This window comes from Marmota flaviventris, chromosome 13, assembly GCF_047511675.1.
Source record: "Marmota flaviventris isolate mMarFla1 chromosome 13, mMarFla1.hap1, whole genome shotgun sequence".
Lineage (NCBI taxonomy): Eukaryota > Metazoa > Chordata > Mammalia > Rodentia > Sciuridae > Marmota > Marmota flaviventris.
The window spans coordinates 100,910,497-100,936,722 of record NC_092510.1 but is presented as its reverse complement, the minus strand read 5'-3'; the positions used below and the strand labels follow the sequence as shown (position 1 = coordinate 100,936,722).

Below are 26,226 nucleotides of genomic sequence, written 5' to 3'. Positions count from 1 at the left end.
CTGCGAGGGGCCGCAGTCGTAGTGGTGTGGAACGAAGCGAAGGCCAGCCAGGGTCAGGGCTACTTGATGAGAGCTCGTGGGGGCAGGGGGCAGAGGCTGCAGGCAGGCAAGTGGGCCAGGGCAGCTTCCTCCCGAGCAAGCTGTTGGCCTGGGGAGCTGGGCTGGGCCGACGTGAAGTGGGCATCCTGCATGATTGGTGAGGGAGCATATTTGGCTTCCTCTACGTTGGGAATGGTGGCAAAGTAAGGGAAGCTGGTCCTGACTCTTGGGGCTGAGGGCTCCTCGTTGGGTTCCTGGGCAGTTGCTGTGGATGGCGGTTCTGGTTCTGCTTTTGTGTATGGTCTGACCATTGTCCATTTGTATGTCCAGCCTCTCAAAATACGTGGGTCCCTTTCTGAACGTTCTGTTTTCCACGTGTCCGTTTCTGCGGCAGTGCCACACTGCTCACATGTTTCAATATAAATGCAGGCCAAGGCCCTCCCATCACTCTCTCTATCATCTGTTCTACACGCTCATTGCTCCTGGTGAAGGCTGTAGCACTTTCACGATGTGTAAGGACAACTGCCGGGGACTTGAATGGGACCCGCCTTCCGACTGTAAGCTGATGTGGGGTCTCAGGTGTTGGAACACAGCACTCTTGGGCCACACTGTGAAGCATATTTCCGTGTGGTGTTATCTGTGGTTGTTCTTGTTGAGACTTTGATGAAGTGATTTCTCCTCCTTATTTTCTAGGGTTGTTCAGGAGAACAGAAACAGGATTGATTTTCCCTGTTGATTCTGTGCTCCAGCCTCCTTCTAGAACCCTCTGCCTGTCCCTGGAAGTGTTGCAGCTGGTCCTTCTGCGCCCGCAGATGGTTGCCCTGTGCCCCTCCTTTCAGCCGCAGTGCTGCCCTGGCTGGCGCCGTATTGGCTGGGCAGTGCTTGCAGAACCAGGCCGGCCGGGGGCTGTTTTCCTGACCCGAGGGCGGTCTTGGTAGGCAGCACCGCTGGCCACAGGCTTTGGTTTGAGGGATATGCATTTTCCATAAAGTTACAGAACTAGGGCTCCATGGGTGTAAAATGTCTGAAGGGGATATTGAATTTTATAAAGTCCATTTTAAGAAAATTTACAATGTTTTTCTCTTTACGACATGTCCCATGTTCGAGTAATGACTTACGTCAGTACCTTTTCTAACAGTGGTCAGGCTCTTGGGCTGGGTCGTGGCATGTTAGTCTCTCAACACTGCTTGTGGCAGGTAGACTTTTGACCCTCATGACATTTGCCCCCAGCTGTCATGCCTCTGAATGTTATGTGACAAAAGGGATGTAATTAGGGTTACTGACCAATTGACCTTAAAATAGAGAGGTCCCCCTGAAATATCTGGGTGGGTCACAACAATCACATGAACCCTTAAAGCACAGGGGACAGAAGAGGAAGCTGGAGGGAGTCCAAGCAGAGGAGGATTTGACACACCTCTGCTGGCTTGAAGCGGCAGTGGGGACAGGGGACACCAGTGAGCCCAGGAGAGCACCTCAGCCTGGCCCACCTTGGCCTTGGCCCACTTAGACTCACGTTGGATCTCTGGCCCACAGAACTGTGAGATAATAGATTGAAGTGGTTCTGAGCAGCAGCTTGTGGAGATGCCTATGGCAGTGGTAAGACACTAACCCGCTGGGGGCTGGGATGGACGGGTGTGTCCTTAGTTAGGTTTTTGCACTTATGTGCACAATATGGGTCTGAAGTCCCGTATTTTTGTGCTCCCAGTGTAAGGGTAAAAGAAATTGAAGTTAAAGCGTAAAAGTTAAAGGGTAAAGGACCAGGCATTGTAAACCTGCTTCTAAACTGCAAAGCCTGGGTTAAATTCCTGAGGCAGTTAAGACAATGCCCTACTGGCTATTTAGTTGATTTATGGCATTCAAGACCCTGTGCAGCTTGTCACGTAGGCATTGCAGGGCCTGGACCAATCAGTTTGAATGTGTACCCTCCTTAGGAATGACCTATCACTCCAGCCTGACCTGTTCCCACCAATGTATGTACTAATCAAGTCTAAGAATTGTTGTTTGACTTTCCCGCGGTGTATAATGATTTGTTAAAGGAGACTGTGATGTATGTAAAATCCCCGCCCTCCCAAAAAAAGTGTACTTAAGCAGTGCTCAGCCCCTGCTCGGGGCTCTGGGCTGTTCTCCCTTCTTGAGTGGGCACAGAGCCCTAGCATGCTAGATCAATAAATCCCCTTCTGCCAATTGCATGAGTGGTCACTTGGTGGTCTCTTTCTCCGACGCTTCGCCGGACCCTTACACCAGGTGTTAGTGTCAGAGTGTGATCATCCCCAGGTCTCCCTGCCTGCTCCTATCAGGAAGAGTTTTTACAGCTTCACAGTAACTATTCCTCGGAGCAGGCACTTTGGAGCAGAGGTGGCTTGTTAACAACTTGATTTTGCTTACAGCATTAATTTCTCTCTTTTCTCACGCAATGAGTCTCTTCCTAGACAATCACCCTTCTCCTTCCCAGGTCTTTAAGTCATTATTAGCAAGAGTCCCCCATCTGTGGGGCTCTCCCATTTCTTCTGGACCTGTGGTCATTTTTTTCTTTATTGTTGCTAGTTTTATGTGTTTGTTTCTTCTTCTTTTTTGAGGATTACTTTAACTAGTAGCCCCCCCTCCTTTTTTTTTTTTAATTTTTCTGTTTCCTTTTTCTGTTTTGTTTACCAAAGAAAGCTTGGCAAACAAAATGTTTATCAATTCTGCTGCTGCTTCACTTGTATTCTGTTTTCATGAACTTTTGTTTCTCTTGATCAATGACTTCTTTTTTTAATCTTATTTTTAGTTGTTGATGAGCCTTTATTTAATTTATTTATATGTGGTGCTGAGAATCGAACCCAGTGACTCACACATGCTATGCAAGAGCTCCGCCACTGAGCCACCACCCCAGCCCGTGATTCATGGCTTCTTTTTGTGTTGGGTTTCTTTTGTTAATTTTATAAGACTTAAGCAAAATGCATGATCTGCTAATTTCCTGTGTTTCTGGTTCAGTGCTGAAATGGTGAAGGCTTTGAGTGGTCTTCTGTTTGCAATGGTGGCTGTATCTCCTATTTTTCATGTCTGATGTTTTCATTATTTTAAAGGCATTCCGAAGGTATAGCTGAGTTTTCTTACACTTGAGAATTATTTAGGAGTTTGAACATTTTCATGTCATTGGCATTTTGTTGTTATTATTTCAACTTTTATTATTAATTTTTCATTTTCCTATAGAGTATGGATAATTTAAATATGGCATCAAAATTTTTGAAACTTCTCTCCTGTGGATAATTGTTCAGTAGGTATTAAAAATAACATGTATTTCTAAGTTAAAGTTATATATATTAACTCAGCCTTATTGATCTTATAATTTGGATATCTCCTTATTGTTGCTCCCAAGTGGTGGTAGTCTGTCTGTCATCAGTCCACCGAGGAGTAAGTGATCTGTTACCTTCCCTTGAATATTGTGTTCCTTTTTCTTTTTATTGTGTTTCTGTGGGTTTTACTTTGCATGTTTTGGTGCCATATTATTCAGCACATGAAGGTTCATGTTAGCACCGTGTTCAGTTGGAAATGTGTCTTTGGTGAAAGTGACTCAGGTGGCTGCTACTCGTCCACTCCAACACTCACTCTCCCCTTTCTCTGCAGTAACAAAACCTGGATTTTCGGAGGCGCACACCAGTGTATGAAAAGAAAAGGCTCCGTTTCCAGGCTTCTTGATAGCTCTAGGTAACAACAGCACTAAGTTCTGCCAGTGGGCTCCAAATATTCAGCCGTGTCTTCCTTCTAGGAAACCTACTGTGAGGGAGCTTCCCCCGCTGGAAGGAGCGAATTTTTGTCTTTCTTTTCTTACATTTTGTTTTTCCTAAAATTAATAACTACCTTGCTTTTTCGCTTGATGAGTTTTCTGTGTACCTATTAATTGGTAATTTCCACTTACAATATAGCCTCTCAGAACTGTTTTCCACAACGTCCGTCACAGTATGTGATCTGCCAGTTCCAGTTTTTTCTTGGTGACCCCCAAACTCTCCTGTTTGGCCTGGGTTTTCCCTGGGCTTACTGCCTGGCTGATCTTCTAGGACTTCTCCTCACTAAAATCAGAGGGCCTCCCTTTACCTTCCTTCCGAGCCGGAGCCCCTGTTTCTGGAACACTCATCTCTCTTTTTTCCGAACTCCCTGGTTGGACACAGCACATCTCCAGTGCCGTCCAGGTAAAAGATGGCGTGACAGCACCAGGCTGTTGTACCTGAGACCCAGGCGTGCCAGTGTGAGGAGGGCACCCTCCCGCAGCAGTGCCATCCTGGGACTCCAAAGTGCCATCACCTTCCCCCAGGTCAGAGAGTTTATATGTGATCTTGCTTTTGGTTTCTTACATTGTTTTAATTGAGCACTTCCATCGGAAGCTTCCTGGGAAAGTTCGGAAAGTGATTTTTTTTTTTTTTTTTTTTGGCATCTTGTATGTTTGACGGTGTCTTTTTTTCTCTCTTCAAACTTGTTGGGTAGTTTGCTGGGAGGGAATCACAAGCTGGGAATCATTTTCCCTCTGAGGGTTGGTCTCCAGGGATGCTGTTGAGAGGTCCCTTGCTAATGCTCGGGGACTTGTGACATTTGCCCTCTGGGAGTCGTCTCGGGTTCTGATGTCACAGTGAAGCTTCCTATGTCCTGACCCGGGTCTGATCCACTCCATTGTGCTGAACTTAGGCAGGAGGCCCGTGTCCTTGGGGTCTGGCCCTTCTCTACACTTGGTGACAACTGCCCTCTCTTTATCTGGTGGGCACTGGAGCGCCAAGACTGCCCTTTGACCTTCTTTGTCTGTTTCGGTGGTTGTTGTTTTGGGTGGTGGTGGGTTTTTCTGCTTCTAGATATTTTTTTAAGTTTAGTTTTCCCTCTTGCCCTCTCTATCTCTGGGAGTTTCTGCAGAGTTCTCTTTATTTTCTCGATCTTCTCTTTGTAGTTTCTTGATCTCGCTTCGTGGACTTTCTGTCTCTGGAGAATGTCAGTGACAGGCTTGTTTTTGGAGGAGGGGAGGGAGGAGAGGTCTCCCTCCCACCTAGTGTCTCTCTTGCCTTTTCCTTCCCAGGTCTGGCTCCCCTTGGCCCCTGCTTTGTCTCCACTGGGCCTTCTCCTGGATCTCCTGGGGCCTCTGTCCTTGGGGTCTTTCCTCTGGGCCACTCTTGATCCTCAGGAGGATCCTGTCTCAGGACCAGTGGGAGGCGGGTGGTGAGAGGGCCCTGCTGCCTAGGGTGGGCACATTGTTAGTGACTCCCTGTGCTTGGCGCCCTTCAGCCCTAAGAGCCCACACCTTGTCCTCTGGAGAACGCACCCTTCATGTCTGAGGAGCGGCTCGGCAGGTGGAGGGAGGAGGGCTCTGGGTTTACTCTGCTCCAGCAAACCTCAGGCTCTTCCGGCTGTACCTCAGGTGCAGGTGGCACCCACTGAGACCTGGGGGACTCCTGCGCAGCTGTGGGTCCTGGGGCCTTGGCCTCCGTGGAGGCCTCCTCTGCCTTCCTTGCCTGGCCCCCACCTGCAGACTCTCTCTCCCCGCATTTTTCTGTGCAGTTTTGGGAGCAAACAGAGTTTGCTGCACGTTCCAAGGAGCCCTCTCTGCCTGCCCTGCAGCCTGGTGTCTGCGGAGTCCGCTGGGTTCTGAGTCTTTTTCACTCCCAGCTATTGGGCACCCCTTACTTTTTGCTGTTGACACAGCTCCAAAGCTATTTGGGCCCAAGTGGAGCGTAGACTTGTCCCCACTGTAGACTGAATGAAACTGGTTTGATTTTTTTAATGCAATCTGCATGCCTTTTTCCTTGAATGGTTGACTGTTTTCTACTTATTTTCCTGAGCTCCATGACTGTTGCTCCACTCGGGATTCCTGGGTCCCCTCCTTTCTCTATGGTGCGTGCTTTCTCTGGGTCTTGTCAATGCTACTGTCACCTTCCCCTCCCTGCTCACTTAGAGGGTTCTCCGTCCGCAGCCGAGCACCCCTGGGACCCCAGGGACTCAGGGCAGAGGGGAGGACTGCAAGTCGGAGGACCCTCAGCCACCCAGCAAGGCCCAGTTTCAAAATTATGTGGCCGCTGTGAGGCCCTGAGTGCAATCCCAGCCCTGAAATAAATAGACAGACATCGGTTCCTAGTTCTACCAGGCTTTTCTCTTCTTTTCCTTTTTTCCTGCCAGTCTTTTCCATATGATTAGATCAAACCTAAATTTCCCAATTTGTGGATTTCGAAGTGCAGCAGACACCACTTCACCTTGAGGGTGAGAGGCAGGGATGGGACTGCCTGGCGTTTTTCATGCCCATCTATTACAGGCAGATCACTGTTTTCAATCTGCACTGATCAACCTTTTCTTTCAAGAAGTATAACAGTTTATCTTCCGTTTTCAGGTACAATGACTATGCTTATGAAGTCTTCACTACTCTGAAGCCAGATTAAGATTTCCACACCTGCTGTTCACATAACTCGCCCTCTCTGTTTATTGATTCTGGCTCATCTTTCATGTGAATGGATCAGTCTTTGAGTCACTTTCAGTAGGCTACATACACACTGCTTCCTAAGTTCTGGCTGCTGGGGAAGGCGCTGCTGTCTTCACTGGTAAACAGCATCTGGCCGGAGCTCCGGCAGCACCTCCTCCACCTCCTCCACCTCCTCAAGGCCCAGCTCCCTCTGACGTCTGTCCTCAGGGCCTCCAGGCAGGGGGACTGTGTCCACTCAGATTCCATTCCCCTGTCTGGGCTCTCACGGGGGCTGGGCCCCTCTCCCCCTTTCTCCTCTCTCTTTCCTCTCCCTCTCTCCCTCTTTCTCCCCTCCCTCTCTACCTCCTCTCTCTCTACCCCCCTCTCCCTTTCTCTCTCTCTCTCTCTTCATTTACATGCACTAGGCCATATTTCAGCCTCGCAGCCGCTCTCTCTCTCCCCCCTCCCCCCCTCTCCCCCTCTCTCCTCTTCTCTCTCTCCCTCTCTCCCTCTCCCTCTCCTCTCCCTCTCTCTCTCCCTTTCTCTCCTCTCCCTCTCTACCTCCTCTCTCCCCCTTCTCTCTTTCTCTCCCTCTCCCTCTCTCCCTCTTTCTTCTCTCCCCCATCTCCCCTCTCTCTTCTTCTCTCTCTCCCTTTCTCTTCTCTCTCTCCCTCTCTCTCCCCCCTCTCTCCCTCTCCCCTCTCTCCCTCTCTCTCTCTCTCTGTTCACTCACATGCACTAGGCCATGTTCCAGCCTCACACCTAGTCTTCTCCCCCCCCCCCCACTCTCTCTGGAGTCATGATCCTTCCCACTGACGGTGTCTGAGGAGTCTCTTCTGGTGGAGATACCCCTACTTTCTGGTCAGCCCCTCGGCTTTCTTCCTCTGGAGGATCATGGTGTGTCCATGGGTGTCAGTGCCTGTCCCCGCCCTTGGTCTGTGGCCGGTGGCCGTCTTCCTCTCCTTCCGCCCGGCCTCCTCAGGTCTGCCTTCCCCACAGCCTTGCTGTGCTCCGTGTCATTGGCCTGGTTCTTCGTTTCCCTAATCTTGTATTTTCCCCTTGGTGTTGCCCTGAACTTTCTTCTCTTCTCTTTTTTTAAAAATCCCCTCATCTTCACCCTGATTTCTTACATCATAGACCTGCCCTCTCTGTTATTCTGAGCATATTGACAGGGTTTCACCAGGAGCCTTAGGTTTCCTGAGTGGTCCTTTCCCTAGGATGTCTATAATGGATTCACTGCCTCTTTATGACCTTCCCTCCCCTTTCGGGTGACATCTCCATGCAAGACAGATGTTCTGCGTGGAGTCACCTGTCCTGAAAGGCCTGTTGAGTCTGGGGATTGTGTGGGCAGCTGATGACAGCAGGGCTTGCTGTCCCTGTCCCAGCTCCCGAGGCTGTGAGCAGTGACGGGGCTGCTGTCTCCTGCAGGCTCTGGGAGGCTCTGTTTCCTGCCTTTCTCAGTCGCTTCTGGGTCCTTGGCTCGCGGCCCCTTCCTCCTACTTCCCTGTCCTGACCAGAGCAGGAGGGCGGGTCCTCAGAGGTCAGGACCGTGAGTCCGACTGCGATCTGGGGCAGTCTGAGCATGCCACGACCTTTGACCTGATCTGTGTGCAGAGGCTTGGCCAGTGGGCGAGACCTCCAGCCCTCCTTGTGTTGTGGGGACTGGGGACTGGGCACGAGGCACAGGTTCTCCTCAACGGTGGGCTAAATCCCTGGTTTGTCTGGAGGACTTCCCACTGGAAGGCCACGTGTCTTCCATCCCAGCTCGGTGGGATGGAACTTGAATGTGTCAACTTGAATGTCCCACCCTCTCCCTTTATTGTAGGGTAAGTCCAGTCAGCACTGAGGGCCCAGGCTGTCCCTGTCCACCCCATTCTCTCCTAATGTCCTCACCACTCAGCCAACCAGGGGGCTCCTGTGTCGGTGCACAGCCCACCTGAAGATGGATGGTGTGGTTGACACTGGAGGGAAGGAGTCCAGCACTGGTTGTCTTATTTTGACCCCAGGCACCTGCGCCCAGCACCACAGCCTGTACCCCACAGCGAGGCAGAAAAGGCAGGGTGTTCAAGAACCAGTTTGATTTAGGGTCGGCTTGCAAATCAACCCGTCTCCACTCACAAGGAGTGAAAGTCACCTCCTAACAACTTAGTGAATGACACTGATTTATTTGACCCGAGGACAGAGGACAGGCAGGAAGGTTCTAACAGATGTCTGTTGACCAGGTAGGTGGGTGGTCTGCTGCTGTCGAGGGCAGAGTTTCTCTTCCTGCCTCCCTTCCCGTCTGTCTCGTCCATTCCTGCCACTCTGGTTTTCAATTAAACATTCTGGTGATTCAAACTTGGGCTAAGGAGGAGAAGCGTTCCAGAAGGAGCCCTCCCGGCCCCGGGGTGCGCACCAGGATGTGATTCTACTTCGGTGGTGATGCCAATCGTAAAACACGCCCGCCGCAGTGTCGCAGGTTTGACACCAGGAGAAATCCTGGCAGAATTATAGCCTCAAAATCAATCTGGGGAAACGATACAGAAATCCATAATTCAGATACGAGAGCAATCTCCAAAGCCCCTTTTTAAAGGAGGGTTCCATGAAATTAGATTAAAATAAATTTACATATATATCAATTCTATTATTAAAATATATTCACACTAATAAATAGAGTTATTGAGGAAGGGCAAGCTACTCCCTGTTTTGAACACAAAAATAGACCTCTTTGGCTTATCAGAAAACAAAGTTATTGTCTCCTTGCCAAATATAAATCTCTTCTTAGAGCTAATAAATGGAGAGTGCTCAGTGCAATGTTTGGTTAGACTCCTACCTCCTAGACCCGGGCACATAACACTAAATCACATCCCAGAGAGCAGCATCAATCTCTTTATTCCAACGTCATATGAGGAGGGAAACAAACCAGTAATTGATGTGTCGAAAGAAAGGAGAAAAAGTTATTTGAGAACAAATAAAATGGGCTATAAAGTTTGTTAAAACATAATAATAATAGTAAAAAAAAAAAAAGAGAAAAAAGGGAAGAAGAAAGAAACAAAGAAAGAGCTATCCCAGGCTGCATCCAGAACCCGCCCTCGCCTGGCTGTAAAATAATTCATCTCAGGCTGCAAGTTTGCAGTGTGGTATTTTCTTCTAAAATTAATGTTTACTGCAGAGAGGAAGCGTGGGATTCTGACGATGCCGGGCAGTTGGCAGCGAATCAGACAGAGATGGGCATCTCACCCGCCTCTCCCTCCCTCAGGAGTGGCCAGGCTGGGGCCTTAACCCCAAGGGCTCTGTCAGAGAACCCTGGAAGAGGAGGTGAAAGGGCAGACCCCAGGAGCCAGGGCAATGGATCTGCCACAGGGACCTGATGGGTGGTGTTTTCTGTAGGGCTGAGGCGCCCAGGAGTGGTGTCCCCCAGCTCGTTTGTGCCAGCCGGACTCAGTGGAGCGGCTTCCTTTGAGGGTGTGGCGGCCTTTGAAGTTCTGTTATTATTACTGGTTAAATATGATGGTCAGTCCCATGTATGTCCTGCATCTAGGGGCGTCCAGAGTGGCCTGGTTGTCCTGGGGAAGCTGTCGGCTTTTGCTGGACAGACATTCCTTATACGGTCGTCCTCCAGGGAGCCCGAGGCTGCTCCCTGACTGCCACCGCCCAGGGGCCGCACACCCACTCCAGGGCAGCTGCCTGGCTGGCCTGTCCCCTCCAGACAAGTGAGCCTGAAAGGCTTCTCTTCAGATTTCCGGGGCCAGGCCCTTGCCAGGCCCTGGAGGCTCTGCACAGCACAGCCCTGCTGGGTGCGCTCGGGTCCCAGGCGGAGGCAAGGCCAGAGGTTAAATGCAGAGCTCCGGTTAACCTGGGTTTCCCCTTCTGTGACCTCACAGCACTGCTCCGCAGAGCTCATGGAACGTGGTGGTGGCACATATGATGGGGGAGCCCTACAGATAAGGTGGACTAGCAGGACTGGCTCTGGGAGCTCCCCATGGAGCCTCCTGCTGGGCCGACCCTCCTTCCCTGTGGAGGCCCTACTGACCCTCCGGAGAGCGTCACGTACTCCCTCCCTCCAAACAGGTTTGCTGCAGACCTGAATGTGAAGTCTATATAAAAACATTTGTTTGATGGTTGAGCTCTTGCTTGACAGAGGCAGAGGTGGTGCCCCTGGACAGTTCCACTCTGCAGGGTGACCTTCAAGGAGTGTCTGCTCCATCTGCTCACCACGGGGTGGTGCTCACCATTCACTGCTATTTTAAAACATTTTTCCTCTGGCTGCAAGCTGCTTGCTTTCCTTATCAATGGAAAACCTTTTAAACCTTGATGGGGCCTGGGCTGCGGCTCAGTGTGGAGCGCTTGCCTAGCACGTGTGAGGGCACTGGGTTCCATCCTCATATACATCAATAAAGATCCATCCACTACGAAAAAAAAATCGAAAAATAAAAAAGATTGAGCTCGAGAACCTGCAGGCAAGAGGCCCTGGACTCCATTCCCAGCTCTGCTAAGTAAGTAAGTAGAGACTGCTGGGTCAGAATCGAGGAAGGTGGCCGGCCACAGTCCCCAGGCAGCACGTGGACAAGAGGACGATCCTGGACAAAAGCCAGTCCCCCTTTATTCAGGGCCCTACTGAGCCCCAGCAAACCAGAAATTCTTATTCAGGACATTTAACAATATTGAGACAATTATTCTGCTACCTGCTGATTTGATTTCTTGATTTTAATTCTGTAAATTCTGAACAACGTTCTGGAGCGTTTGGTGTGTGACCTGTACGCGGGGCTCTGCTTTGCCTCACAAGCTTGTTCCTTTTTCATTCCATATGACAATCCAGCCCTGGGATGATGACTTTGCCGTTTCTAATGGTTCCAAAGTGAGCAGGAAGCTGTCACGTCTGACGAGGACAGCAGCAGGACCAAGGAACAATTAAAATGCAAAACAGGGAGGTCCCTGCCCGGGAGTGTGCGCTCATCATCACTGGGTCCTTCCAGGAAGCTCTCACATTCCTGCAGCTGATCCTTGTGTGGATTAGGGATAATAAACAGCCCATTAATGGAGGCCTGAACCAGGAAATGGAGTTGGAATCAGCAGCCAAATTCAGTGGCTGGCGGAGGTTAATAACTCCATTACTGCAGCTCCGTGCCTGAGCCGGGGACGCGCGGGGTGTTAGCCTTCTCTTACTCCTCATTAATTGAGCTAATAGAACCCGAGTGACCCTGCCTTGCTGCCGCCATCGGAGAGTTTACCAGACCTGGGCTGGAATACATATCACCTCTGTGCACCATGGCGCCTTTGATGTGGGGAGGAAGCTCTTTCTTGGGTGCAACGGGCCTGCCGCTTCCACTTGCACCTTTGGGCAGACGTCCACCCTGGGTGTGAGGGCCCAAGCCGCCAGGTGGAAGGCTGTGGAGGAGGCGACTGGTGTGTCAAATGTCTGGGGTCAAAGGTGGAAAAGACAGCGTGGCCCGTGCTGGGGAGGGGAGCAGGGCAGACCCATGGCCGTGCCTCTCCTGGGGTCTTCTCCCTGACGTGGGCAGCCGTCTCTCCTGCCCCGGAGTTCTCGACCTTGTTCCCACAACCCTCTTCGCTGCTTTTCTGGCCGAGTGGCCAAGGGGCGCTCAGTTTCCTCAACCATCAAAGCGGCCGGACCTGCCCGTCTCGCCCCACCACGTGTTCCTGGGCAGAGACGGAGGGTGGGTTTACGAGTTGGAAAGGGCTCTGTTCAGCCGCGATAACGCCACCGACAGACCAAAAATCACCCTCCGAGTGAGTTCTCTGCAGAGGTGCTCTCCTGGGCCTGGGGTGGCAGGTGAGGAGCACCAGGTGGAGTCTGGGCTAACCTCTGGGATCTGCCTCTCACTTGGGCAGGTCACTTCCTGTCTGTGCCTCAACTTCCTCACCCAAACAGGCAGGAGCAGTTAGCACACTGGGGACGGTGAGTGGTGGTGTGGCAAGCGCTGGCCCAGGGCTGGCCCAAATGGGCTCTGCGTGTGGCGCCCATGTTTACTCCAGCACACGGGGGACGCTGCGCCTTCTGGTGGAGGACGGAGATTCCGGAGGCAGCAGCTGATCCCCCAGAACACGAGCACGGAGGCTGCGGGCCCGCGGGCCCCCGAGCAGCCGCTTCCCTCTGGCTGGCCATGGGGGACAGCTAGCAGAAGGGGCTTCCTATTCCCCTGTAACACCTGGGGGCAGGAGAATGATCCTGCAAAGAGAAAATGTCACCTCTGTCCTAGGCCCGTGGAGCCAGGCACAGGGACGGTCCTCATGCCAGAGCAGCCTCACATGTCACGTAGGAGCTCTGATGCAACCTTTAAAAAATGTGTGTACTTCACCCCTGGCCTCTGTTGGATGGAGGACACGGAGACCCTTGGCTGGGGAGAGGCAGGACTCTGCTCCTTACAGCTCAGAGAGAGGGGCTGCCCGGGGCGTGAGGCAGGGACCATGCCCAGCACTGGGCAGCAGCAGCTGGACTGCAGATGGCAGCTCCCGAGTGTCGGCGGGCTGGGTTTAGCTAGGCTCTGCAGCTCCTCGGGATTGGCTAACTTGATAATTCCTGGGCTCCAGGGCGTCAGGGCTGTCCCCATTGTCCGTCAGCTGGCCCCAGATGGCATGGAGGAGCCCGATAAGGGAAGTGGTCAGCTGGGCTTAACAAGCTGCCCGTGGAGGGGTTGGGAGTTGTTAGCTGTGCCTTCAAGACAGGGCCAGGACAGCAGCTCCGGGGTGGGCTGGCCGACCCCAGCTGAGCGTCCTGGACCCGCCATTGTCCAAGGACACCTTTGGAGGTAGCCCTGGAGAGCTTAAGCTCCACGCAGAAGCCTGCCACCCTGCAGCACCGTGACCGCCCGGCGTCCCTCCGCGCTCCGCCACCGCGGTCCTGGGGCCGTCTAGTAACTGCTTGTCTGTGCTGCCTCTCGCTGACCCCAGGACAGTCCCTGTGCAGCAGGTGCCACTGGCCAGCGGCTCATTACCTCAGTGCTCCTCACAGCCACTTGTGCTCAGCGACAGCCCCATGACATGACTCTCAGGGCAGGCGTAGGTGGGCTGGTGACGACTCGGTGGCAGCCTGGGGTCGGGGAGGCGCCACGGGGTGGCCTGGCCCCTAGTTCCAGGAGGCGCACCTCGGGGCCGCAAGCCCAAGCTGTGGCCAGTGATGGTGGTACAGAGCCATGGGCCACAGCCCCTGGAGTGGCACGTTTTGATCTTTCGGTAAATAAGAATGGAGTGGGAAAATGAACGCGTTCCCATTATTTTTCTGCTGAGGGACTGTTGACATTTTACCACTTATTTCCAATGTTTGTGTAAGAAAACGCCTGGAGAGGATGATTCTGTGCCCGTGTGCAAGGCCGCACGCCTTCTTCCTGGGTTAAGACCTAGTGTGTGACAGGCTGCTACTAGGTCTGCTGTCCGTCTCTGGGAGCAGGAGAGCAGTTACTTTTGAGAGAGCAACAGCAAAAATGCCCGTTACCTCTGTGCCCTGCCCACAGCCACAAGGGCCTTTCAGAGTATAAAAATGCCACGGACCCCAGACACAGAGAGCCCGAGTGACCACGGCCTCAGCTCTGCAGTTTCAAAAGGGCAGCCGAGCACTGGGAAGAGGCACGGCACAGCGCCCTGGGCGGCAGTGCAGGACTCGACCGGCTGTGGGAGGTGGCCAGTCACCTCGGGAACTTCAGCTTGAGGAAGCGTCTGCAGCACCACGTGAGGGATTTGCTTGGTATTTTCTTGGCCAGTCATTTTGTTGGTCAAGAATGGACCCAACAGTCTCGGTGGCATGTTGAGATTCAGTTCACCTATCACCATTTAGTGTTTTTCTCCTAAGAGTTTTTGGAGAGAGGCACCCAGGCCTTTCCTGGCGTCTCTGAGAGGTCCAGGAAGGGTCTCCAGGCCTGTCTCTGCTGCCCTAGTCTGAGCACAGCATTCTGGGTAAATGTGACACTCGGAAAGGAAGGGGAGATGTCTCTCAGTTTCCTGTGGGTGACTGACCCCTCACAGCCAGGGATCCCTCCCTCCCTTCCCCTTTAAAGTTTTCTGCTCCTCCCTGGCAAAGCACATCTCAACTCTTCTCCCCCGGGCTCCCAAGCTCTCATTAGGGCCCAGTGGGTTGGCATCCAGCCGGTGACAGGGCGCCCCAGCCACTGGAGAGGAAGACATCGGAGGAGATGAGCGCGTCTCCCCGCTGGGCAGCAGATACCTGAGCGGGCTGAGAGTGACAGGTGACCTTCAGCAGGCCGGAGCCCGGGTGTTGGCATTTGAGTCAGCTCTGATGGGGACGCCCCCGTTTTTGGCAGCTGCGGTGCTCGACCGTTAACTTCAATTCATTTCCCAGAGGCGGGCGAGAGCGCGCAGACCTCGACCACTTGGAGAAATGGTGTTTGCTTTTCTCTACCTGGAGGAGACTCTGGGAGACATCAGAGTGGACTTCAATTTCCTTCTCCCTCAGAGGCATAAATAAAGCGCTGAACTGCTGAACCCGGCCTTGGGCATGAAGCGCAGGACTCGGTCAGATGCGGGTGCGTGTGGCCAAGAGCTTGACGCTCTCCTCCCTAAATATCACGGAGTATTCCACGTGAAACCGTAAGGGCAGCCTTCCCCAGACAGGAGCCTGGCTCTTCACAGACAGTCTCCTTGCCGCCTCCGAGGGTCTACCCCACTGGGGTCAGCCGCCTGGCCGCCGCTGGGCACAGCTTCCCTCTGGAGGCTGGGGCGGCCTCTTCCTTCCCGGGCCTGTCTCAGAGCATGGCTCCTGGGTGCAAGGAGCTGCCTGGCACAGAGCAGGGTGCGGGGCAGAGGGACGCCCCCTCCTCCCCTGCACCTGGGGTCCAGCCTGGTGCGGCTTCTCCGGGACACTGTGGGTTTTCTCCAGATCTGCCTTTTCATAGGCTCAGTCCAACGCCCCCTCTGGAGGCCCCTCCTCTGCCCCTCTGGGACTGCAGGACAGGGCAGTGGACAGAAGGCTCTGCAGTGCGACAGCCAGGCTGGCATCCTGGCTCTGCCCTGTGCGGCTGTGCTGCTGTCGTCTCTGAGCCCGTCTCCTCCAGCCGAGGATGACAATGGCCGTTCAAACAGATGACAGCTGTGTGCAGGGGGCCTGTCGCGGGCAGGCGTCTCTCCAGTCCTCAGGACACAAAGGAGATGAAGCCTAATGCACCCTGCACACCACAGTGAGCGAGGCTGGTGACAGATGCCTGATGTGCCTGATGTGCGGGGTCCTACAGAGACAGGGAAACGGGGCAGGGGGACAGGGAAGACGGGCGGCTGCGAGGGAGTGGAGGTGCTGGTGGGGTGGCTGGAGGTGGCCAGGGAAGGCTTTCTGCTGACACTGAGCAGAGGCCTACTAACTGACAAGCCTTGGGAAGGTCTGGGAAAGAGCAGTCCTGGCCCAGGAACTGCAAGTGCAAAGGCCCTGAGGTGGAAATGTGCTTGGGGAGCTTAAAGACCCTAAAGGAGGCTGTTGCTACTGGAGCAGGGAGCAAGTGAGGTGGAAATCCAGAGATAGAGGGAGCCATATTCCCCAAGGGCTGGACTGCTCCTCTAAGTCAGGAGGGAACCCTGTGGGAGTTTGGGCTAATAAATGATGAGATTGCACTTCTATCTTAAAGGAGAACACAGGCTTCTGGGCAGAGGAGGTACCAGGATGGAAGCAGGCAGCCTAGGTGGGGGCTGGCAGCAGTGATCCCGGAGGACCCTGGTGGCCTGGCCAGCGTGGTGTCTGCGGAGCGCAGAGAAGCCGCGCTCTGGTGATGACCACCCAGTGCTGCTTCCCAGGCAGACTGATGGGCCCACAGGCGGCCAGACGGGGTGCCAGGCCTCGAGACAGGCCTCCAAGAGAACTCCTGATCTGGCCGGCGCAGCAGGAAGGGTGGGCCGGCCATTTACTGTCCAGTAAGGTTTGGAGAAGGGGCCTTAGCTCAGTCGTGGACAGAAACCTGAGCTCTTGGTAGAAATCTATTCACTTTTGTGGGTCCTCAGCGAAATGCCACAGGGCAGGTGGCCTAAACCAGGGGATGTGTTTTCTGGTGGTGCCCAGGTGGGACACCCAGGCCGAGTCTGCGGATTTGGTCTCCTCTGTCCTTGGCTTGCAGATGCCCCCCCAGCAGTCCCTCCGCGTGTCCAATCTCCCTCTGATGGGAGCCCACCCAGGCGGCTGGACCGGGCCCCCGGGGCCTCCTTTAACCTAATCACCTCTGTCAACAAGGTCCAGTCCCTTCACACTGCCACCCCGAGTTCTGGGTTAGGGCTTCAAGACAAAGATGTCGAAGGGCAAGTTCCAGCCCCTGAGAGCCGGGGGCAGTGTCGCATGGGCCGCGGACTCCAACAGCTCAGGGGAAGCTCGGGGGCTCACGGGAGCCAGCAAGAGGCCTCCAGCCTCCTGAGCTCTCCAAAGTGGCTGCTGGAACCCGGCTGGTGTGAGGTAGCAGCAGGGACATCCTGGGCTGGAAGGGCTCCCCCAGGCCAGCTCCTTTGGAGGAGCTCGACACTGGCCTGGCTGACCTCGATGGGGCGCCCACCTGCACGGGAAGGTCGGGATCTTCTGAAGGAAGTCCTGTCAGATGTGCTGGCCCCGCGCCCTCAGCTCTGCTGTGTGGCCTTTCACAAGTTCAGACCGGTGACACCTCTGCCGTTCCTTCAGGGGGCCCTCTCAGTCCCTCAGGGGGGGCTTACGGGGCTGTGCAGTGCTGCGGCCTGAGACAAGGCAGGGTCCCTGTGTGGCTCTGCTTGGAGTAGAAACCTAGCGAGCCTCTGCTGTAGCACCCTCCTTTCCCGGCGGGCGCTGGGCCAGCTACCTCATCCCACTGAGCCCTGGTACAAAACGCAAGCGGGGCCCACACTTTTCAGCCGAAGCTCAGAGAGGCTGGGGTTTCTGCCCACATCACACAGCACGTCTTTGCAGAGGAGCAGGCTCAGATCCACAGCTCTGGACACCTGTGTTCTCAGCCGGAGCAGCCCAAAGCCCACACAGCTGGCCCTGCCACCCATCTCCAGGGTAGTCCTGTGGCCTGTCCACAGCTCTGCAGTGGCCTGAGCTCCCCCTGCAGCACCCCACTGAGGTGACCCTGAGACGTGCCCGACCCTCGACCCCAGGGTGTTCCAGGCAGCAGGCTCTGGGGACCTCTGCCCCAGGACTGGCCTTGGAGGGGCGGGCCACCTGTGCTTTCCACCCTTGCTCTCAGCCGCCCACGCCTTTCCTGGCCCTCTGTGGGCATCTGCCAGAGCAGCCACAGCCTCCCGCCTTGGGCTCAGGGGCCGGAGTGGTCAGTTACCTGAGGCTGAAACAGGACCCACGGCCTAGCTGTTTAGATGTGGAAGTAATCGCTTACCCTGAGCCTGCTGCTTGGGCTCCAGTTACGGCAGGGCCTGTGCTCAGGGGCCCAGGGCACCCCCAGTGCTCCCTCCCCCCAGCTCGTCCATCGGTCCCTCCCTGCCCTGGCCAGGAGCAGGCTTTCATTGTTCATTCCGAGATTCGACCCATGAAAGTCACACCCAAAGGCCCAATGTCAGTCAGTCCATCCGCCTCATGTACAGAGGAGGAGACTGGGGTCCAGAGAGGGCCAGGGTCAGCCAGGGTGAGCTCGGTGGGGGTCTGGCCTGTTCCCCTTTCCCTCAGAGATGCTGTATTCTGTGTGTGTGTGAGACAGAGTATGTGTGTGTGTGAGTGTGAGAGAGTGTGTGAGTGTGTGTGTGAGAATGTGTGAGTGTGTGTGTGTGTGTGATGTATGTGTTTATGTATGTGTGAGAGTGAGTGTGTGTGTGTGTGTGTGAGAGAGAGAGAGAGTGTGCGAGTGTGTGTGAGTGTGTGCTGGGAATCTAACCCAGGGCCTGTGGAGCGCTAGGCCAACCCATCACTGAGCGAGGTCCCAGCGCCCTGTCCTCCGTCACCTTCCTCGCCTGCCCTGCCCCAGCGATGGGGGACTTCAGTGGTGGCAAGCGCGACTGGCCTGGTGCAGCCGGTGGTTGCTTTAGCCAGATGCCCGTGCGGGCGAGGAGCGCGGGGAGGGCCCACCTCGCCTCTCAACAATAATTAGCCTTGTAAGACTAATGGACGAAATCGTGTCTAATTACCCTGTTGAAGGCCCAATTATGCGATTAACATTCGTGGGCTATAAGCTAATGATGAGAAGAGCCTCTCATTTGCATAGCATTAAGTTAATTGCGCTGCAAGCCGAGGGTTGGATGGGCGGTGGCGGCAGGATTGTCTTTCTGAAAGGATACTAATGACCAGAGAGGATCATTCACCTGACAGCTTCGTTAATCAACAGCGATCTGGTGACCAGGCAGGGATGGCCATGGCTGTCAGCAGGAAGGCTCGGCTTCTCCAGGCCCAGGGAGGAGCCCCACTGCTGGTCTCCCCCCCAGCCACTGGGCTGGGCTGCAGGCAGCTCGTGGCCCCCCCAACACCCACTTCAGAAAAGCCTTGACTCTCGCCGTGCCTCCGCCCTGCGCGCCCTCCCACTCGCGAGCTCCGCTTGCCGTTCACCGTGAGGCTGGGACGCCCGCACCACCTGAGAGGGCTCCCTGCTGCTGGGTCTCCCCGGGCCCCCCAGAGAGCTGGCCTTGCTCCTGGTCTGTGTCCACAGAGAACCTAGGTGTGAAGAAGCCCAGAGAGGGTCAGTTAGGACCATAGTCCACCCGGGGAAAGGGGAAAGAGTGTCTGGGCCTAGAAGTCAAGGTCTGGAGAGGGCTCTGGCTCTGACCCTGGTGGACTGTGTTCAGCAACGTCTGTGCCCCTCCTGGCCTGTCTCCTTGTCTGCTGGTAAAGGGACAGTAACCAGCTAAGGAACCGTTTACCTCCGGAGGCTGGGACTAAAACCCAGGTCACTGCCTGTGAGAATTTTTAACAAACAATAAAATTGTGAAAGATCCTCTGTCACTTGCACTCTCACCTAGTAAAAGTCTGTGGCCATCTCACCCTGTCCTCCGTCACACGGAGCCATAGCTGGTTACGGGCCACCTGGTGCTGACTGTCCCTATGCGTCCTCGTGCATCGAAGGTCTCTGCCATCAGACCTTGGTTTCTGGCAGTTTTCTGTTAAAATGGTGCAACAACCAGTGTCCCTATGCGCACACGTGCACATCTGTGTTTGCTTCTGTATCTGTGTTTGTTTTAGTCACTTTCTTAGGAAACGTTCCTAGGGATGGAATTAAAAGTTAAGTACTTGTTTTAATTGAAAGGAGGTGGAAATTGAGAGTACAGATGGGTATTCAGTGAAAATAAATATCAAAAGAACTGAAGATTGATCATTTTAAGTCTCTGACTTAAGTTAGAAAATAACAAACCCAAAGAGTGGCAGGAAAGAGGCCTTAATGACAGGAATCGGTGGGACAAAGTGAAAACACGGACACAATAGGCCAAAAGCGGTTCTTTGACAAAGTTAATAAAGGTGGCAATCTCTAGCAAGAGTGGCCAATGAGAGAAGAAAGGAAGCGCAGGCGACATTGGGATGAAAACAGGCCGTGACCATGAGCAACAGAAATTAAAGCAACAGGAAGAAGACTGTGGATAACTTCATCACAAAAATTTGGAAACATCAACAAAATGCACAAATTTGCAGGAAAAAAGTCTTGTCAGTATTGACATAGGAAGGAATAGAGCTGGGCTCCGTGGCACGGGTCTGTAACCCTGTAATTGACTCAGGAGGCAGAGGCAGGAGGATCCAAAGTTCCATGTCAGCATTGGCAAGTTAGAGAGGCCTTGTCACTAAATAAAAAATACAAAGAGCTGGGGAGGCAGCCCAGGGGTAGGGCACCCCTGGGTTCAATTCAAAACAGAAGAGGAAGAAGAAGAAGGAGAATAGAGGATCCAAACAGTATTGTAACTGTTTCATAAATGGAATGATACAAGGTTTTCGCCCTTCCCAAACACCAGGCCCCGATGGCTTTTACAGGGAAAATGTACCAAAACTTTCAAGGAGCTGACCATCCCCATCAAAAACAAACTCTTTTTATAAAATAGAAAAAGAGGGAACACGCTTAATAAGGCAGAGCATTGATCCAAACCTGAAGACAAACTAGGGAAGAAACGTGGAGGCCACCGAGATTCAACATAATTTCAAAATATAGTTTCCGAAATCCTATGCAAGAAAATGACCAAAGCCAATCCAATGGTGTCTGAAGACGCTCCAGGATGACTCGACGGTAGGAAACTCCAGTGGAATTGGTCACACTAACAAGGAGAGGGAGAGCCATGTGGCCATTGAACAGATGGAGATGGAGCAATCAATGAAGTTAAATATCCACTCATGATAACAAGAAAAATCTTGGTTATAAATTGAAGGGAATTTCCTTAACCTGATAAAAATATCTGTCAAACCCAAACACGAACGCCGGTGGTGAAAGACTGGAAGCCTGCCCCTTAAAGTCAAGCACAGAATGACTGTCACTTTTGGCATTTCTGTAAAACATTAATAAATATGCAGTAAAGTCAAGAAAAGTAAATAAAGGCATAAGACTTGGAATGGAAGAATCCAAAGGCACTATTTTCAGATGGTTGTCTACATTAAGAAAGCCCCCAAACAGGGGAAAGCTTAACAGTTTGGGTAAGAGTTCAGCAACATGACTGGCTAACAGGTCTTAAATTCACTACACTTTGGCAACCAAGAGGTGGAAGATGTACAATTAAGAAAACAATCAAAAGTGTATAGCAGAAAAAAAGGGCATGTTGAAATAAATATGACAAAAGATGTCTAAAACCTTCCATAAGAGAATAAATTAAAATAAAAATTTCGTTGAGGGCTGTGGCTGTGGTCAGCGGTAGAGTGCCTGCCCAGCGCATGTGAGGTTCTGGGTTCAACTTTCAGCACCACAGGAAGTAAGTAAAATAAAGTCATTATGTCCATCTGCAACTAAAAATGTCTAAAATTTTTTTATTGTTGTTGAAAGACATGAAAGAAAGCATCCCTTAAAGGGACACAAGGCCGTGTTCTTGCCTAAACATGTCACCTACTCTCAGTGTGATGCAGAGATCCAACAAGATGATGGTTGTTGTTGAAAGTGTGATTTTCTGAGCTCATCCTACATTTTGTACAGAAAAACAACAAGTCGAGAATAGCCAGGTCATCCCCCCAAACAAAGGAGGGGGCAGCCCTAGCACACATAGAGATGGACTCAGGACGTTGAGGTTGGCGGACAATCAGCTGCGCTGACCAACGGGACAGGCTGCAGAGTCCAGGGCCCAGAGGCAGGCCGCGTGGTGTGGGTGCTGGACAGTGACGGAACAGTTCCTCAGGTCAGTGAAAAAGAGGGACTTTGCTGTAAACGGTGCCAGGGCCACGGGGTACCCACACGGGGAAAAGTCCAATTAGGCAAAAACTTGCTCTGTATGGAACAGTCCATTCCGAGAGACTCAGCCCTAGATGTGAAGGGCAAGTTTCTAGATCTCATCAAGAACATGTAGGACCCACCTTATGATCTTGGGATAGAGATAAAATAAGGTGCAAAGAACACAAACAACAGAAGATTGATGAATTTTACTATCTTAAAAGTGAAAACTTTTTTTCCAGTAAAAAAAACATCCACATAGAACCAGGAGCAGCAGAGCAGGCCTGGGACCCTGTGGCTCAGAGGCTGAGGCAGGAGGGCCTCCAGTGCAGAGTTAGCTCCAGCAATGTAGTGAGGCCCTGTCTCAGGATAAAAAATAAAAAGGGCTGGGGATGTGGCTCAGTGGTTAAGAGCCCCTGGGCCCAATCCCTGGTAACAAAAACCAAGACAAAAAGAATCCACATAGAGCATAAAGATACTCAGACTAGGTAATTTAAATCCAAAATCCATGAAGAAGTCTTGTAGATGAATGAGATAAAAACATGCTTAATACAAAAATGAGCAAAAAACATGAACAGATTGTCTGTCTCTGTGCTAAAATCCATGGACTGTACACACTTTTAACTGAGGGAAGCGTATCAGGGGTGGATCACATCTCCATAAGGCTGGGATTTTTAAAAAGAAGATACAAGCAGGGACTTCTGCATACACAAAACCCACAACGGCAAAACTACACTCTGCTAAACCTCATTAGAAAATGGAAAATTCAAAACAAAATCAAACAATACGTTGTGCTCGTCCCACCAATTACCAAGCATTTAACTGTGACCCAGCCCGGCGTCCATGAGGACAGGGGCTGCGGGAAAGCCTCGGTCAGCTCTGGGGAGCTCTGCTTGTAAATCCACTTAATAAATGACACGGAAACCGCACGTGAGCGTTCACAGCAGCTCTTCATGGGAAGAGACAGAGGGTGGGTGGCAAGGGGTGACCGGGCGGTGCAGGGAAAGCATCCCCAGCCACGCACAGCGTCTGGAAGAACCAGGGAGCAGCACTGGCCACCAAGAGCTGAGGTTTCCAGGGAGCACGGCCGGAGTGACACAATTTCTGCAAAGTCCAAAACCAAGCAAAACTAGGCAGCACACTATCAAGGTGCCTCACATACACTTCTTCAACTTCAGCTGAGCAGGCTGGCATGCCCCGTGGTGCCAGCTACCTGCCAGCTACTTGGGAGGCTGAGGCTGGAGGATCACTTGAGGCTGGAGGATCACTTGAGCCTGGAGGTCGAAGCCTGGGTAACGTGTAAGACCCATCTCAAAAAAAAAAAAAAAAAAGAAGAAGAAGGAAAGTAAAGGAAACTGAGATGGTGCTTTCCTTCGGGTGTCAGGTGGGCAGATGGGTGGGGGGTAGGGATGTCTAGGACATCACACTTCATCAGGATTGGGGCCATCGTTTTCTCAGGTGGCGGGGTTGCAGGGTTATTCTTGTCACCTGCACGTGTACATGGCAGGGTGGAAGTGTCCACCAGAGCAGAGGTTCTCACAGGGGCTGGGGTGGAGCCCGGTGGTGGAGCCCTTGCCTGGCATGGCGAGGCCCTGGGTTCATCCCAGCACCTCCCCACTCCTGGAAAAAAAAAATTCCCCAAGGAAGCCCTTTTTGTTTTATTCACTAATTTATCTTAAACTCTCAACATAATAACCCTGACACTATTGGGTGCTCAATATTTGCAGCCTAAATTAATGTATGCAATGTAACATTTCTCTCTATAAAATGTCATAATTTTTAAATGGGCAAAATATTACATTTTCTTCTCACCCCAGACATTTACTCCCTTCCCCAGAAGTAACCACTATAAATAGTTTCTTGAGTATCCTAGAAAAATTCTTTGCATAAATAAGGAGATGTGAGTATATGCACTTATTGTCATCATGGGTGGAGGCTGGGACCACGCACAGCTCGGCTCTGCCTCCTTCTCGGTACTTTCAGATCTGATATCCTGTGATTAGACATGCATTATTTCACCAGCTCCTGCTGAAAGGGCTTGGATTGTTTCTTCCACTTTGTAAACAATAAATGTCCTGCCTGGGTGGCTGTGTATTCAGAAGACTGCCTCCCAGATTATAACCCTGGAAGCGACAGCCGGGCACAGTGGCCAGGCCAGTGATCCCGGTGACTGGGGAAGCAGAGGCATGAGGATCAGGAATTTGAGGCCGGTCTGTCTCAAAATAGAAAATAAGAAGGACTGAGGATGTAGCTCAGTGACTGAGCACTTGCCTAGCACTCAGGAGGCCCTGGGTTCAATTCCCAGCATCAGTTTTTTTTCTTTGAATAAAGAGAGGAGCTGAGTGTGGTGGCTCATGCCTATAATCCTTGGGAGGCTGAGGCAGGAGGATCACAAGTTCAAGGCCAGCCTAGGCAACTTGTCTCAAAATAAGAAATAAAAAGGGCTGGGAGTGTGGCTCAGTGGTAGAGCACCCTGAACTCAACCCCAGTCCCCACCCCCCACCCCCAACACAAGGGGAGTTGCTGTGTTGTAGTTGCAGGTCTGTTGTGCACCTTGCTACCAAGTGCCCAAGAGCTCCCAACCGTGCTGGTGGGGATGAAGACTGACGTGACTGAAGGTGCTGCACGCTCTGGGAACGGCTGGAGCATCCAGGCAGCCAAGGCTGCAGTTCAGCTTAGGGGACAGGCTGAGGACGTCTGGACAGTAGCCTGAGCGACAGCCCCTGAAGCCAGCGGGCTCCTCGGCCAGACTCCTGCCTACCTGTTCAAGCCATGCAAACATCTAGCCCGGCAAGTTAAGTCTCTGGAGCATGTTTTTCCTTAGTGTCAATGGTGGGTTTCAAACGAGCCTAAATGTTTTCTTTGAAGAATGTCAGCGGTCCCCGCAGCAGTTATTCTTGATGTTCACGTCGACACTACGGTAATGTCAGGACTGGGGGTTTTAGTGCCTGGACAGGCTCATGATTGCTAAGGCCACCAGCAGAGACAGGCATTCTGGTGGCTTCTTCCTGCGACTCCCAGGGAAGGTGGAAGCCTGAGCGGACGCAGGGGCGGCTGGCTCCCCAGGGCTCCGCCCTCACTCTGTTCTCCTCCTGCAACCTGTGGCTGTGGGAACACCCAGGAAAAGCCTGGACGTGGCCTTCTCTGGCCGCAGGGCTCTCCCTTCCCCTGGGACCCACCACCGCTGGCCTTTCCGTGGCATTTTGTAGAAGTGGTAGTTTTGGTGCTAGGGACAAGAGCACCCAACAGGCCTGAGTTTGAATCTCAATCAGTGAATATTTCATGGCCACATGCCACATGCTGGGGCAGCTCTACACAGAGCTCCTCGGGGTGAGCAGGACAGACAGCTCCCCTACTCTCCAGCCAGGCTCCTCACCGCAGGGACCGTGTGATGAGGTGACAGCCACACAGACTGCTTGAGCTGTGGAGCCAGGGAGCAGCGGGAGGCGGCAGAGCCTCAGTTTCTCCATGTGCAGGGTGGGATCAGCAGTGCCCGCCGCGTAAGACTGCGGGAGAGTGTGAGGCAGCGTAGGCAAATGTGAATAATGAATTGTAGCAACTTCCCGTGGAGAATTGGATTAACCTATAGGCCCCAGGCATAGCCCGGATTGTTCCATGGGAGCATTGTACAGCCATCAGAGTGAAGGCAGCCGTTTTCTCTCATCTGTCTTCTTCATCTCCCAGAATGGGTGGGCTGGAGAGGGTCACATTGGAGAGAGAGGGTGGGGGGGCCCCTCTGGAGCCTCACCCTTTGCTCCCAAGCCCCTCTGACTACCCCACAGAGCTGCAGAGACCCCTACTGCTGGTGGCGGTAATCACCAAATCCCTGTGGCTGCTCTGAATTGAAATGTCACTCACTTTGGCTGCCCCTGGACAAACGTGTTCAGTTGTCATCTGCCGGGCGCCCACGGCAACTGCTGTGGCATAATAGAGACAAATGTAGCAACAAACTGGGATATGATGGGTCCGGAATTGTGTCTTTAATTCGCAGTTGGTATAGAGTGCTCATAAAATCTTGATCATGATAGAGAGGCTAATAAACATTTGAGAACATAAATATTTGGGGAGGAAATGGCTCGGGGAAGCATTTAGTTGTGGAGTAGTTAGAACACAGAAAATCAGCCAGGCGGAGGTCTCTAGACGCCAATCTTGGAGTTATGTATGTGGGCTTGGTAGTGATCTTGAGTGAGCCGTCTGAGGGGCATGCAGACAGGGGTCTCGGAGGTGCACTCGGCTGCCCCCTTCCCTGCATTGCCCTCCAGCCCTTCTCCTGCTGCCGTCTGAGTCAGGGAGTCTGGATCGGCTGCCTGGGGAAAGGGTCAGACTGCCCTTTGCAGGACACACCAGCACTTCTTGGGCCTTGCTGGGGACACAGAGCCCTGAGTCCCGCCTGGCAGGGAGCATGTGTGCAGGGTCTTAGCTGCAGCCATTTCCTCCAAGCAGCTGCCCCCAGGCTGATCAGAGTTCCTGGCTGGTGCTTGACCAGCATCTCCCCTTCTCGCCGCCGGGATCCAGCCTGGCTGTCAGGGTCTCTGGATACAACTTCAGCCACTCTTC

At 52.8% G+C, this 26,226-nt stretch overlaps 1 protein-coding gene across 10 annotated transcripts in view; it reads left to right on the top strand.

The window, feature by feature from the left end:
- Tsc1 (TSC complex subunit 1) overlaps nt 1-26,226 on the top strand; it is a 174,078-nt gene that overhangs the window by 126,976 nt on the left and 20,876 nt on the right. The window lies entirely within an intron of this gene.